The sequence below is a fragment of the Dendrobates tinctorius genome, unplaced genomic scaffold (genome assembly GCF_039654945.1).
Source record: "Dendrobates tinctorius isolate UK_male_01 unplaced genomic scaffold, ASM3965494v1 ptg000177l, whole genome shotgun sequence".
NCBI lineage: Eukaryota > Metazoa > Chordata > Amphibia > Anura > Dendrobatidae > Dendrobates > Dendrobates tinctorius.
The window spans coordinates 19975456-19982500 of record NW_027361844.1 but is presented as its reverse complement, the minus strand read 5'-3'; the positions used below and the strand labels follow the sequence as shown (position 1 = coordinate 19982500).

Below are 7045 nucleotides of genomic sequence, written 5' to 3'. Positions count from 1 at the left end.
GCAGCTTATTTGACTACCAGCCAGTTAACATGTGCAATCAACCTACTTGTGTGACAGTAGCTTATCTGAACATACCCCACTGTTGCAGTCACTAACTGGATAGAAACACAGATGTAGATGTCACAGTTGCATACCTGACTGAAACTCGCTAGTCATGTCAGAGTAATTACCTGACTGCAATCCCTTCTTGTGTCATGACAGCTGACGTAACCCACTTCTGATGTAATAGCTGATGACCTGAAGTAATGCTGCATGTATCAGGCACGTTCAGCATGTATCAGGCATGGGCTGCATGTATCAGTCACAGGGGCAGCATGTATCAGTCATGGGGCAACATGTATCAGGCATGGGGGCAGCATGTATCAGTCACGGGGCAGCATGTGTCAAACACGGGGGGCAGCATGTATCAGGCATGGACTTCATGTATCAGGCACGGCCAACATGTATCAGGCACAAGGCCAACATGTATCAGGTGTAGGGAGATGGACCGGGCTGGGGCAGCTTCTTGTGTGTATGGGCTGGAACCATCGGGACTGTCACCATTGTTATGGGGGGAAACATTTCCTGACCGGAGCAGACCTTGGCACCTGACTGCAGGGGGCGGGGGAGACATAAAAGAGGATAGCGTGCTAAGCTAAAGAACCCGTTAACTCTTGCTCTGCCTCCTGCTCATCACTGCATCCCACTAGTACCTTACACAGGCACGGGAGCAGCATGTATCAGGTACGGGGGCAGCATGTGTTATGAATGGGTCACCGAGGAGGATAGCAGGAACAGGCTAAGCCACCAGAAGACCAGAGAGGTTGGTAACCAAGCGGATTGCAGACCCCTGATCCTATCAACACAACTAGCAGTGTCTGTGGAGCGTTCCTACGATGCCCTAGGTGCTTCATCACAGCCAGAGAACTAACTAAGCCTAAAGACCGAACAGTGAAATCTAAACTGCCCCGGAGCAGATCCCCAAAGGAATAGACAGCCCCCAAACATATATTGTTGGTGAGACAAGATGAGACACAAACAAAGACTGAGCAAACGGTGGGACCCAAGCTGTCTAGACAGGACAGGACAGAAAAGATACTGTCTGCAATCACGCACAAAACCCTTAAAAAGTCCAACACTTCTGAAATACAAAAAACCTGAGGCCACACGACCTCACCCCCGCTAAATCAGCACTCTGGTATAAACTGGAAGCAAAGCAAAAAGATACTAACATAACAGGGGACTGAACAAGCTGTAACATATAAAGCAGGGCCCAGCACTGCCCCCAGCAGGGAGCACGCTGAACCCTAGCAACAAAGCAAAAAAAGGCACAACCAGATTAAATGCAAAGGATTAGCAAAATAGTCACTTAACTGAACCATGCAAATCAGGCAGGGGAGAAAAGAACTCCAAATGCACAAGGAGGAAAAATCACCAGCAACCTTCAAGAGCAGCCAGCTCAATTATATGCCCCCAGCCAGTAATCCCACGTTCCCAATTATCGTCGTCAGGTAGAGAACTTCCATCAACCTGGCCAGCTCCACTACTCTCAGTAACCACCAGAGGGAGCAGAAGGAGCTCCGGCTCAGAAATCCGAGCAAGGGAATTCACAACAAGCATATATCAGGCATGGGGACTGCATGTATCAGGCACAGGCAGCATGTATCAGGTACAGGCTGCATGTATCAGGCATGGGCAGCATGCATCAGGCATGGGAAGCATGCATCAGGCACGGGCAGCATGCATCAGGCACGGGCTGCATGCATCAGGCACGGGCTGCATGTATCAGGCACGGGCAGCATGTATCAGGCACGGGCAGCATGTATCAGGCACAGACTGAATGTATCAGGCACAGGCAGCATGTATAAGGCACGGGCTGCAAGAATCATGCAAGGGCAGCATGTATCAGGCACTTGAAGCGATGGTCGGGGAAGCCACCACCGTGCAGGGAGACTACGGTATGCAAGATGAGGTGCAAACAACAAAGGGTTAATTTATTGACAGGCAAGGAATAAAGTGATAGGAAGGTGTAAATAGAGGTATGCAACGACAAAAGACAATTTACAAGAGTGATATTCTTTAGCTGGGCCATCAAATAGCACAGTGCTCCAACTATCACAGATCAATATATTTTCCAACAGGCAAAACAACACAATAAATGCAGTATTATGGTACTCCTCCAACTGGAGCCTAACTGGCGTCTGCTACACAGGCCACATGGCTGCCGTGCTCTGTCTATTGCAGCCTATCCTAAGCCCTAACATGTGCACACAAGAGGTTAAGACTCACAGTGATGTTGGGGACTGAGTCCAGTCCCGGGGACCCCCAGCAGTCCTGTAAGATGGTGCACACGTCTTTCTGGAAGCTCTGTGAAACATGGTCTTCTACTTGCTTGAAGGTCCTGGAGATGCTCCTGGAAACGGCAGATTCCTTTCTTGTATTTCTTCGTGGCTCCTCACAATAACACAGGACAGCCACCTTTGTTATCCCCAGAAGAGTCTACATAATCTCATAAATTCAGTCAATCTCAGGCTGAGCGTCTTCTGCTCAGAGCTCCAGGCACGCCAGCCTCCTGCAGAATCTTCAACCCAGAACGCTCACACAGGGAAACAGCCCTTCCCCTCTCCTGAGCTGGCAGAACATCACACACAGTCTTTTCAGGGGAGAGCAGAATGTACCATCACACCAGCCAAGGGGGTGCTGACTCTTAAAGTGGCAGCGCCTCTATTGTCCATAGCAATGCCACCCCCTTACACATGTGCAGCATGTATCAGGCACGGGAAGCATGTATCAGGCACGGGCTGCATGTGTCAGGCAAGGGCAGCATGTATCAGGCACAGACTGCATGTATCAGGCACGAGCTGCATGTATCAGGCACAGACAGCATGTATCAGGCACGGGCAGCATGTATCAGGCACGGGCTACATGTATCAGGCACAGGCTGCATGTATCAGGCACAGGCTGCATGTATCAGGCATGTGCAGCATGTATCAGGCACAGGCTGCATGTATCAGGAACGGGCAGCATGTATCAGACATGGGCAGCATGTATCAGGCACGGGCAGCATGTATCAGGTACAGGCTGCATGTGTCAGGCACAGGCAGCATGTATCAGGCACAGGCTGCACGTATCAGGCATGAACTCAACCTGGTATGTGTGACACTGAACCGCTGCAGCTATTCAGAGAAAAACATGCTTCAGTAGCCGCCAGGGACCCAGCAGCTCTGTAGATCAGTGGGATAGCTGGTTTTGCCCACGGCTTCTCCCCACCGCTGTCCTGGATTTACAAGTCTCTGCCTATGTGCACATATAGACTTAAAACTGCATAAGATGTTGCAATGGTTGTGTGCAACTGCAACTCATACAGTAGCAGTGTATGTTGGAGCTATTTTTCCTTTTTACACCTGTCCTGTCCAGTGTGCTCTGTTATACATCAGTCTTACATGTTGCTGCCAATCTCAAGTAGGTGAATAAAAATGAAAATGATATGCAACACAGCACATAGTGACTCCATCTGCCTCATTGTAGGCAGATCATACACCTGAATCCCGTATTGCAGGGGTTCAGGTGAAAGCCCTAGCAGAGCCACTGAAGGTAGGGTCACATAATGGGAACCCTGCTTCTATTAGACATAAATGTTGTCAATGTCATATAACCAGCATCTACCTTTGTGGAGGGATGCTCAGGTCCGGAGCCATCTCCACATGTGACCCCCTCGGCGGTGATGCACATGTGTGTGATCACGGTAGCTCTGACAGATACCTAACAGTGACATTAGCATGTTAAAAAATTATCAGTTTAATAGATTCATTTTGGTTTTTGATCTTGCAGAATACAAAAACATAGTCTTCTACATTGTTTTCTTTTACAGTGTACAAACATAAATAGCCAAAGACGATTTTTGTCTCTATCTGGCCTTATGAATATATTAACAAGTACGTCAGGTGTTTTCCCAACATATACACGAATTGTAGGGCAAAAATCACGGTATGAGCATGGTCTTATAAAATCTCCAGCCAGAACGAGCTCACTGACGTAATCTCGGTTATCTCAGCAATATGCAGTGCAACACACAGGCTATAGAAGGTAACGGCTGCAAACTTTTGTATAAAACACAAACACAATTGCAAAATTGATTTTAGATAAACATATATGCATTAAAGTAAAAAAGAAGATATGTCCAAATCCTTTAAAAAAAATGAATAAAGCCAATTACTGGTCACATGTCCACGAGGTACAGTAGGACCACGGGTTTAGTGCACTGATCTGCGTTTTAATTCTGCTGTAACTTTTGGGTAAAATATCTACCAAGTATTTGTATTCCTTTATTATTATTTTTGAAAACACTTAACTATTAAAAAAAGAACAAAAAAGTATAAAGACCCCGAGAGAAATCTGCAGTGCAAGATATGCCCGTGAAACTGTGGCGTTCAGGTCGGGGACCCGGTCTGTGCATTGCGGTCCGTGCTGCGACCAAGTTTTGTAGACTTTTTGCAAGGGCCCTTAGAATTCTTGGCTTTCTTCCTGCACCTGCTCGGGCTTCCGAGCCTCCGGGCCCTATGGCTACCGCTATGACTACAGTTGCGAGTATGCATTAGATTGCAATTTGAAACAAAACTGCAGGAAGAAGATAATGTTGCGCCGAACTGCGGCTGCTACAGTATTTTTTCTTTATTTCCTCTAAGACTGTAGAAATGTTGCTTGCTACATGTTACAATACGTAGGTTCCAGGCAGCTTTCTGATACGCGGACGTTATTGCATCACTCCCACATCAATCTAAAGTACCAGCAGAGGAAATCGGAAAGAGGAAGACTTCACACACCACATTTTGGTTACACCGTTAATCACGCTGTATGTAAGTTAGAAACATTTCCAAAAAGATATTTATTTAAAATGAACTCAATGTATTTCTAAGATCAGATGTCAGATGGGACTTCGAAATAAAGGTAAGGGTGTCACATCTATTAGTCTTACCGAAAGCATTGCATAAAATGGAAAAAATAATTACTGCTCCGGAAACTGCAGTGTTATTTAAAGGGGATCTGTATATTAAATGACTGAAACGTGGACTGGTTTTACTTTTTCTATATATTGTATGTTAAATCTAATAATATAAACTGTAACAGAGTTACATGGAACACGGAGTGATCTTTTCCTTTAACCCCTTAACTCCCCGTAGCTTTTTTCGGCTTTGCGTTTTGTTTTTCTCTCCCCTTCTTCCCAGAGCCATAACTTTTTTTTAATTTTCCATTAATATGGCCGTGTGAGGGCTTGTTTTTTGCAGGACTAGTTGTATTTTTGAACGACACCATTGGTTTTACCATGTCGTGTACTAGAAAACAGGAAAAAAAATTCCAAATGCGGTGATATTGCAAAAAAAGTGCAATCCTACACTTTTTTTTTTTTTGCTAGGTTCGCAAAATGCTAAAACTGACCTGCCATTATGATTCTGCAGGTCATTACGAGTTCATAGATACCAAACATGTCTAGGTTCTTTGTTATCTAAGTGGTGAAAAAAATTCCAAACCTTGTTGGAAGTCATCGATAGAATAGGTCAATTATAGGATAGAAGATAGGCTATCAGTATTACAGTGGGTACGGAAAGTATTCAGACCCCTTTAATTTTTTCACTATTTGTTTCATTGCAGCCATTTGGTAAATTAAAAAAAGTTCATTGGATTGGTTAGCCTGCGTTTAAAAGCCGTCATATGCATATATCGTTAAAGGGACTCTGTCAGCAGGTTTTTGCTGTGTAATCTGATATCAGCAGGAGATAGAGGTTGAAACACAGAGTTCAGGGATATGTCACTTGTCACATTGTGTGCTGTTATTTACTAACTGTGAAGGATTTATCACTAAGAGATTAACATTGCAGGACTAGTCCAGCAAGTAAGCAGCTCACTGTCTATGGACTTTGTACACAGAGAGCCGGGTATGGGTTAGCTGTGGTGTGGGTGGGGTTAGCTTTCTCAGCTCTGCTTCATTCTAAATGTAAAAGCTCTGATTTTGTTAGAATGGCTGCACCCAGTAATCTAAGAGATACATCGTTGGATTCAGCTTCTCTTTACCTACATTATGCTACTCTCCATAGAGGCAGCAAAAACCTGCTGACAGATTCCCTTTAAGCCTCATTTAGATGTCTATGAGTTATGTAAGTATACTGTCTGTTTTTTTTTCCTGGTTAGAACATGTACCCATTACAGTCAGTGGGGATGCTTATGATGATGTGTCCATTTTTTATTTCAGTCACAGATCAAAATTACCCATACATACAAGTCTATGGGTCCATGAAAATGACAGACAGCACATGATTGGCAATAATGTTCAGCCTGTGCGCTGTCCATGACTAACATTGTAATTAATATAAGTTTTACTGTTTATTGATTTATTTATTATTTCATCAGTGAAACCGTGATGGTAAAAACTGACACTGACCCAACACTAATGAACAACGTCATTCAGACTAATGTGTTTTACATATGTGAAAAATCACAGAAGTCTGAAAGAGTCCTTAAAGAGACATAGGATCCTTTTTCAGTAGCATCTACTGTATGTTTTTTATTTGCTATAATAGGGTAATGGTTGTCCTTATGGGAAATCTCTGTTGGAAATCCGGAACATGTCAATTTCTAATTCAAGTACACTAGTTTATCTTTTTCTATAGACTAGCATTAGATATGGAAAATCTGAAAGTAAAAAAGTATGTAATCTACACATGACTGTATCAATAAAGTTTTGTCAAAGCCAAATACCAGAAAGTATCAAAAATAAAGCGGCTTTATTTAAAACATGACATTACAATAATAGGCAAAACCCACAGCGTCAAAAACGAGATAAAAATGCATGTAAAAAACCATGCTATAAAATGCAATGAAAAAAACGCAAAGTTACCTAATTGGTGTAAAAATGCTGCAGAAAATCTGCAACATGAAACATTCATCAAACACTCATGTGCACATAGCCTAAAGGCCCCGTCACACACAGCGAGATCGCCAGCGAGATCGCTGATTTTGTGACGCCACAGCGATCTCGCCAGCGACATCGCTGTGTGTGACATGAATCAGT

The 7045-nt window shown here is 44.0% G+C and overlaps 1 protein-coding gene across 3 annotated transcripts in view; it reads left to right on the top strand.

Annotated features, from left to right (window-relative positions):
• ITGB2 (integrin subunit beta 2) overlaps positions 1 to 7045 on the top strand; it is a 192872-nt gene that overhangs the window by 43852 nt on the left and 141975 nt on the right. Inside the window, exon 1 of one of the 3 annotated variants that reach the window (XM_073551575.1) lies at positions 4712 to 4835. The exons of 1 other annotated variant lie outside the window; for it this stretch is intronic. The gene's annotated coding sequence lies outside the window, so the exon portion shown is untranslated. Of the gene's footprint in view, positions 1 to 4711; positions 4927 to 7045 lie in introns of those variants that run through there. One more of the 3 variants, XM_073551573.1, reaches the window with a different exon arrangement.